This window comes from Misgurnus anguillicaudatus, chromosome 16 (genome assembly GCF_027580225.2).
Source record: "Misgurnus anguillicaudatus chromosome 16, ASM2758022v2, whole genome shotgun sequence".
NCBI classification, from domain to species: domain Eukaryota; kingdom Metazoa; phylum Chordata; class Actinopteri; order Cypriniformes; family Cobitidae; genus Misgurnus; species Misgurnus anguillicaudatus.
This window is the reverse complement of record NC_073352.2, coordinates 27124317-27133632: the sequence shown is the minus strand read 5'-3', so window position 1 is coordinate 27133632 and position 9316 is coordinate 27124317. Positions and strand designations below refer to the sequence as shown.

General features: G+C 35.4%; 1 long non-coding RNA gene across 1 annotated transcript; it reads right to left on the bottom strand.

Annotated features, from left to right (window-relative positions):
* Positions 1 to 2857: 2857 nt before the first annotated feature.
* LOC141350065 (uncharacterized) lies at positions 2858 to 7616 on the bottom strand. The gene is made up of 2 exons (XR_012358005.1): positions 4878 to 7616; positions 2858 to 4794 (listed from the first exon to the last, which is right to left on the bottom strand). It is a non-coding gene; the product is annotated as an uncharacterized lncRNA (long non-coding RNA).
* Between the last annotated feature and the right edge of the window lie 1700 nt (positions 7617 to 9316).

Below are 9316 nucleotides of genomic sequence, written 5' to 3'. Positions count from 1 at the left end.
AGCATATGACACAACTGGAAAATCAACTGACAAAATATAATTTTACAAAAAATCTTTATCATTGTTCATTAAATTAAATGGAAATAAATAAAGCCAGGGTCATAGCAAGCTTTTCATAAGTGCGGGGGATGGATAAAATGTTGGATTTGATATAAACACACCAGACACATGTGTGCACCTGATGGAAATAAGCACCATCAATTACACAAACACACACACATGGCCTTTCTTCCTTCAAAGACCTCTTTCACAAACTGTAACATCATTTTATTGCTCACCTGTGAACCTTCCTGTGCTTTCTCTGACACTGATGCCTTCAGCAACTTCCTCTCTTAAAAACCTGCAGATACCCTGTGTGAATACTTAAAGGAAATATTATGAAATAAATGCAAACACGATCTAATGGTAATAGGCTACTGTGGTTTAAATTTTTTAACATTTGAGTGAAGTTTGCTTAATTTATTGTTACACTTTAACATTGAGTTATGTTGTTATAGGTGCAAGACCATTGTACCACTTGCACTAAGACATTTCAAAAGATTTCAAAGAAGACCAGATTCAGATACTTTGTGCATGTAAAATTTAGCATTTCATATACAGTTAAGGGGTGAGTTTTGGGGTCCTCTGAGCTTAGAGGAGGAAAGGGGGGGGGGGAGGCTGCGAGCCTGCATGATGGTGTGATGTTTGAAAACCAAATGTGTCTCTGTGGGACGTTCACTGTAATCTATTGATAGTTCTGGTTGTTTGGGTCTTTGTTATATAGGTCTTATTACATTTTTAATCCTGGACGCCCAGACTTCATCAATTTTCTGACTACTATTAACGGCTTCCTTTTCATCTGCATCTGGTGTTTGCTGACTGTGTTCAAATGTACCCATTGCGGTCTTCATACTTGACCACTTTACTACTTACATGATGTATTTCCTGTATTTGGAATTTCCTGTAAGTGTAGTGGTGTGAATATCCCAAGCGTGCATGTGTCTTCAGTATTCTTAATGTCAGAGGATGAAGCAGATTTTTTTACATAAAAGCCAATCAAATCTATTTGATCTTCAAGTGCACACGCACTTGAAATGACCGTGGAGAAGTTCTTTGTTGAGGTTTATAACACAAAATTACCTCAAGTATCGTTGATGCAGTTGCTGTGAAATTCCCTAATGTTTTTTATTCTACTACAGTGACTACGCCCAAAGGTAAGATATTAGATTACACAAACTATTCAATTTACTGTTTACAAGAAACGCAACATATTGAGGACATCTGCTGGTTACCCGCTGTATAAATGCAACAAGAACAACATACGTACATATTCAGTGACATGTAAATAATTGCAAAAGTTTTTATTTAAAGAAATATCAAATATTGGTTAATGTCACTAAAGGCAAGTGCTTTGCGCAAGTGTTTTATCAATTAAACCGGAGGCACATATAACCCCCCCCCCCCCCCCAATGTCATCTGTAAACCATATTCAAACACCCATTGTGTTTAATCGATAATCGAATGTGTTAAAGTATTGTAAATGTATACTCGCTTCAGTATATATTTAATATTTATGTATAGACCCATATTATATTAAGTTAAAGACATTCTTAAAAGTGCTCTAACTCTTCCGCCGCCATTGACGAGATATCTCGACAATGATATCTCGTCAATTAAGAGAAAACGCTTCCCCGCCAATGACGAGATTTTCCGTCTTTCCGCAATACCGCTATTATCCACCAGGTGGCGCACTTCCGCAACTTATACAACCCGGAAGTAGCGCCTCACGTGAAAGAGAAAGAATTTGTATGTTTTAAAGATCACTCTGCATCTGATCTCTATCAAAAGTCCTTCGCAACAATGGAATTATCTCAGCTTTTTGCTCAAAATTGGGTGTTTTTTAAGAAACCTACCCATGTTTGAGAGGTGATTACAAGAGAACTAATAAAGGTAGGATGAAACGTTTTTTTTTTTTTTTTTTTTAAAAAACAGGGTCTGTTCTTTCATTTGATATATTGTTTGTTTAAATATTTAAAGAAGAACATTTTCTGGAAGGCATTAAACTTTTGTGAAAATCATGAAAAATGGTGGCGCTGGCTGGCAACTTTTTTTAAAACGCTGGCGGGGAAAGAGTTAATTTAATGTAGTTAAAAACTCAAATATTTTGTTCAACTTTATTTTTATTGTTTAATATTTTTTATTTTCAATGCACTTAATATTTGATGATAAAGAATAAACTTTAGAGAATGAGAATATGCCATTTCACCTAATGCTTTGACTCTTTTGCTCGCATCCTGGGGGATCAAAGCTAAGATGCAAGTTAAGTAAGCAAAGAAAGTAAACAAAAATCACAATTAGGCCGATTCGCTCTGTGCATCAGCACAAAAAGTTAACAATGCATCGGTTTAAAAAGTGCATTGAATACAAATGAGCATTTGTAACATCTTTTCTAACATATTGCATCGGTAAAAAAACGAATTATGTATGTATAATTATTAGTAAATGCACTATACTTTTATTATTTAGAAACTAACCAATATTGATTGCTTTCTCCTCTCAAAGCTGTTGCTATGTTGCTAGGATGGGCGTGTGAGAACTGACATTAACAAGCTGAGCTTTTCACCCAAAGTTAAACATTTTTCAAATCTTAGCACTGAGCACAGAAAATCTACAGAGCGGCAATTTTCAGCACGAATAACATTTTTTTTTAACACAATTGGAAACAAAACCATATTGCTCCTTTAAAAACACAACGACTAATCACAATTTTTTTGATTTATTTGATTGTATACAAAAAAAAAACATTTTTAACACTGATTTTCTGTGAATCTATTAGCAGTCATAAAGTATCACATCAGAAACCCCCAAAAATCTCTACTTTAATTCAATTCAATTCAATTTTATTTATATAGCGCTATTCACAATTGTTAATTGTTTCAAAGCAGCTTTACATTAATAGATGTATGAAAAGCTTAGAAAACCGAGGGTAGTAATAATGTAACGTATACAGTAAAGTAGTAAGTTAAGCCAAAGGTGGTGGACTCTCCGGGACGAAAAAAACCCTAGGAGAAAAACCCTCCTGGCTAGTCCAGGGGGGAAACACCTAGGAGGGGAAAAACCCTTGAGAGAGATACATATATATTTATATATATAAATACTTAAACAGCTTACATGTATGCTAAAATAATTTCAAAAGCAGAGAAAACAATAGTGAACACAATGTGAGACCAAGGCTGCATCTAAAAGCTCTGGGAGGGAGCATTCCAAGGTAGGAAGGCATTAAGGCACGTTTGAATCCGATGTTTGCTTTATTTCCTCTATCCTGGGATACCTTCATCAGGTCAATTTTTAAAAGCAGCATACATGTATCCTTTGCTGCCTTCAATAGCCTCTTTCACACAGTAATTCTGGTAAATTACCATGAATTTACCATAATGAATTTACCAGTAAATACAAAAATGTGCTGTTCACACACGCAGTGGCGTTCCGTTATTTTACCAGTAAGACATAATTCACACATCAGTATCAAAATACCGGTAAATTCATTGAGAAAGCGGAAGTACCTGTGGCGCGCGACGAGCTCAGTGTTGTATTTGTAAACAATCCACGTCGTTCATATCCACGGTCCGTATTTTGTTGTTTTCACGTCTGTAGAAAACAGTCGCGAAGTTGCCCATGACCAAACAACATTGAATGAGACGACGTCAAACCGAAAATGCGTTTTTAACAACAGTACTGTTTGCACTTTAGGCTTCACAGAGGGCGTGCTAAGGACGTCGACAATTCGGCGGTAAGCTGTTTTAAACAACTTTGGTGAAGAAATGTGGACGTAAACTTCAGGTGTCCTCAACTTTCAAGCAGCATGTGTGTGGAAACGTCAGTAAACAGTGCGGGGGTAAACGCGTCATCTGTATTAAAACACTATGATTGGCCCGAAGCTGTCAGCACGGTCTGACGTCGTCCGTTCTAAATGCCGGTAATCCTATAATTTTCGTTCACACACAGCGCTTACCGGTAAATTACTGGTAATCTTACAACCTGTCTTACTGGTAAATTGGGAGCACTGATGTACCGGAAAGGTTCTGTTCACACATGACATGTTAACTGCAATTTACCAGTAAATTACCAGTAAAGACTGTATGTGTGAAAGGGACTAATGTCACACAATTCTATGCGTGTGTGTTCCCAAGGAATCTAATTGGTCGAGCCTGTTTGAGTTTGAAAAAATATAAAAGCATCTGGAGCACAGTTTTTGTGTAAATAAAGTTATTACTTTTGATTGCATTTCTAGCGAGAAATTTGTATTGTGGTTTCTAAATATTAAATTAGTTATCACAAAGACACTCTCTGTTTATATTTTAAACAGAATTATGTTACACTGCCTATGAAGGCTGTCTGAATGTGTTTCCTGGAGCTGCCTTCATGCACAACACTGCCTCCAAAGCCATTGCAGAGGCAACAGGGCAACAAGTCAGCTGCCTAAGCTTTCGGACACAGCCCAAAACTTACATTAATAAAGAAATCCACAGGACTGAACAAAATGAAGAAAAAAAAGTATAAACTGATGCTAAATATACAGTGCAGTTAGACTTAATTCATTGTCCTATGACACGTGTAATTCTGACATTTCATCCTAATCACCTGATAAACTAGACACCAACTTAAGTACATAATGTACATTTACATTTAAAGAACATTAAAGAAGTCACAATAATAATAGCATACTATTAATGTGAAAATCTCCTTCTGTCTGTTCATGTTATTCTGTAATCTTGTTTAAGTTTTCGTGCATAACAATATCTTCTTGCTGTTTTCCTAAAAAAAAAAACATCAGTTATAATCATTATCATCATAATCTTAAACATTAGTAATTCAGATCCATCATAAGTGTTTTTCACCTGGTGTTTGTGTGCTGGTGCGCTTTCTGATGTAGATGTGAAAGCCTCCTAACAGAAGCAGAAGAAATGTCATCTGTAAGGTCCACACTTTCACAAACGTCAGAGAGACTGAAACACAAATACATCAAACAATATCTGTCAGTCAATCATTTCATTAAATCATCAACCCGTCTGATTGTTAAGTATCACACAAAAACAAAATAAAACCAGAAACTTACTAGTTTTCAAGTTAAATACATCTGTAAAATAACATCAATGTAACATGAACGTGTAATAAAAATATTTCTGCACACTCACTGTAAAAAATGCGGTTATGCAGCTGTAACTTACTGTAGATTTAAATGTATGTTATTTACTGGCAACAGTTTGTTCAAGTTCAATGAACATTGAACATTAACAAGTCTTCGTCTTTACAGAAATTAACTATAAAATAAAGCATTCCCAGAATGCTTTGCATGATGCTGTTATTTTAGTTTTATTCATTAAACTTTGAACAAACTGTTGCCAGTAAATAACATAAATTTAAATCTACAGTAAGTTACTGGCAAACAGCTGACAGTAATACTGTAACTTCTACAGAAATGTTTAACAGCACTGTAAATAAATTCACTGCTAAATTACAGTAATATACTGGCAGCTAGATTTGCCAGCATAAAGTTGTAATTTTACAGATTACCTACTGTAATTTACAACAACAGTTTTTACTGTACAAATATTACGGGACGGTACTGTAAAAAAAGGGAGCTGCACAGTATAATACTGTCAGATGTTTGGTTGCATTATACTGTTATTTTAGGGTTCCTGCTGTAATTTATACTGTAGAATTTTATTTTTCTAGCATTGTTAAAATGTAATTTTAAAATAAACACTTAAAATTGCTTGCAAAAAAATTCTCAAACAAAGGATGATGATAAAACACTGTTTTTATTAAATATAATAAAATTTAGTGCATTCTTAAATGTCAGTTTCTGCCTCACCAATGAGGCTGGGCTGAATAAAACATAATGCTGTGATGTCACATAAATATCACAACATTGCAGCATACAATGTGAAAGCCCCACTCAAAGTCCATGAAGTTTTTGATGAGGGTGACCAGATGGGGATTCACAGTTGCTGCGTTTTTCTGGACAAGCTTTCCTGTCTTCTTGGACACCTTCACCTGCCTGGCTTTTGATCCCCTCTTAGGTTTCACACTAAGCATCTACAAAGTACAATGAGAACAAAATGCTCGTTACTGGTTTAAGCCCTCAGCGGAGCCTCCAAAGCAGCTTCTGCAGTGAAGCAGTTCGAGCTCACCGTTGGTCAGATGAGTAGCGCAGATATGGTAAGATAGGAATGAGACTGTTTTTGAATTCATCTCGAAACGTTTCGAGCATTTAAGTGACGCGTTTTCACGTGTCCGTGGCACGACTTTCTTTTTCGTGCCAGTTTCACGTATTGGTTATTCAATTTTTTTTCCTTTCTTCAAACCATTGTCGACTGGGATTGGGGTTTGGGGTTAAATTTGTGGTTTTCGTCACATTTTTAAACTATTTTTGCGCGTGGATAAAGTTGGGTTTGGGTTAGAAAGGCATTGTTTATACGTTTATTTGTCAGAAATTTAAATTGTTCTTGCTTGGGGTTAGAGTTGGGTTAGGGTGAGGATGTCATTTTATGTAGGAGAAAGTTCTTCTAACCCCAATACCAAGCGATAATGGTAAGAAAATAGGAAAAACAATTGAATAACCAATACGTGACACTGGCATGAAAAAGAAAGTCAGGCCACGGACACGTGAAAACGTGTCATTTAAATGCTCGAAACGTTTCGAGATGAATTCAAAAACAGTCTCGTTCCTATCTTACCATATCTGCGCTACTCATCTGACCAACGGTGAGCTCGAACTGCTTCACTGCAGAAGCTGCCTTGGAGGCTCCGCTGAGGGCTTAAACCAGTAAAGAGCATTTTGATTGGTCGTTTTTGTAAACCAATCACATTCTTTCTGCCATCAGAACATGTTTGAGTAAGGAAAACTCCTACGTGCTTCACGAGGCGCTGTACAAAGATTAAAAGTGCACACATTGAAAAAAGATACAAACAAATGGTGAAACAGACCCCAATCCCTCATGTAGATTTTACAAAATATCAATAGATAATCACACATCAGTCAGACATTTGATTAGATTGCAAATTAACATTAGCATCTTTATTTGTATTTAACTTATAGCTAGTTGCCAATTCGTTTAACAATCAGCCCTAAATATGTCAAAATCAAATAAATCGTTTTTAGAAATATTTAAAAATAAGCAAATATATAAAACATTTAGTCAATTATTTCACTTAGAAACACAGACTCTGTTCAGTTTGTGCTTACCTTGATATACAGGCAAGGAGTAAAAACAGTCTCAGTGCTGGTAAGGTCACAATCGGAGTGAAAATGGATATAGTCTTTAATTCTGCTTCCTTCTCGTATAATAAAATGCCAAAAAACAGTGTAGTTAAATCAGTTTGACTCGTGGTTGCAGATGAGTTTGTCACATGTCTGACATGCCTGACCAGCCCAAAAAATACTGTATTATCCCGTAAGACTGAACAGTAGCTTGCTGTTATTAGTTTGCTTGTCAAATTAATGTTTATTTACAGTATTCAACTGTATTTATGAGAAACGGTAAATTACTGTCCAAAATTCCCCGTTTTTTTACAGCAATTTTTTTACAGTGAGTGCTGGTTTATATGCTAATTTAATTAATAGAGAGTATACAGTGTACACAGTGTAGAAGAGATCTCTCAAGTGTGATAATATTTATTCTGATAGAGAGTTACTTTACCTTCAACATTCACTTGAAGTTCTGTAGTATTAACTAGTGTGCCCTTTAAGTCATAATGCTGTAATGTGTATTTCCCTGAATCTGCTCTGGTCACACTGTTTATAATCACAGTGCCATTACTGATGATAACGTCAGATCTGTTACTATAAAGACCAAATTTAACCATTTTGTCCCTCATTATTTTACAAACTAAACTCTCTTCTTTCTTTAATTCCAGTTTATATAAATGAATATCCTGAACCATCCATATAGAGAGTTTTTCTCCCAGAGCTGCATAACAGGGTTTTGTCTGATTAAACCTGCAGATCTGATCCACACCTGCAGAACAAAACACACACATACACAAAATCAAATCTAATAACAAATACAACACACTATTTCTACCCAGTATTGCATAGCATTTGGGCATGTACACTTTAAAAACAAACTGTGCTATATAGCACCAAAAGTGGTTCTTTGTTCGTAATCATAGAAGAACCGTTTTTAGTGCCATATAGCACCGGTGAAGCACCTGTGTAGAACCATATAGTGCTATGTAGAACCAAATGTGGTGCTATAGTGGTGCTATATGGCCCCTATATGGTTCTACACAGGTGCTTCACCGGTGCTATAGGGCACTAAAAACGGTTCTTCTATGGTTACGATTCAAATCAACAGTTTTGGTGCTATATAGCACCGTTTGTTTTTTTAGAGGTATGGATGTGCCTAGAGCTCAGGTGGATTGTGGCCCACATCCATAAAGTTATAATCTCATACTTCTTACTGCCTCTAAAATGAAGGTCTGCATAGGATTTCTTTAATCCTGGTCTTAATTTACTCTGTGTTCACCTGCCATCGGCTTGTAATGATTTTCTTTCAAATTTCTCCGATGCCACTAGATCTAGTTCAGAATGTCACATTTATATGTTTCATTAGAGAGATATATATATACAATATACATAGGTGTAACTTGATCTTATTTGTCTTAACATACCGCACATTATTATTTTTTATATATTTTACTGTCAACGCTGTAGAAATATTGTTTCACAGAGAAAACCATACATCTTCAAATTAAATACCTTTGCCTGCTCAAAACGATAAATTACAAATTATACATACAAAAAACTTTTAGCTTGTAATATATATAATACTGTGCAAAAATATTAGACACATCAAGATTTTCACCACCAAAAATGGTTTATCAGTTTACATTTCCAAACATTTATTTTTTGGTTCTTTTGTTCAAAAATATATTAGTTAAATGAATTATATTTTAACAATCTCAATAATTTCTGTCCCATATCCAATCTTCCATTTCTTTTTTAGAGCGAATTGTTGCTAATCACTCGAATTCCCATCTTACTATTAACAATCTTTTTGAGCCTTTTCAATCAGGATTCCGTAAACTTCACAGCACTGAAACAGCTTCAGTTAAGGTCATGATTTGCTAATAGCTTCTGATTCTGGCTGTCTTTCTATCTTGATTCTTCTTGATCTCAGTGCTGCATTTGACACTGTTGATCATTCAATTTTTCTTACTCAGTTAGAGTCTGTTTTTGATGTTTTTGGGATTGCACTTAGCTGGTTTGAGTCTTATCTCTCAGATCGAAAGCAGTTCATTACAATGGGTGGTTACAGGTCTGATATTGGTG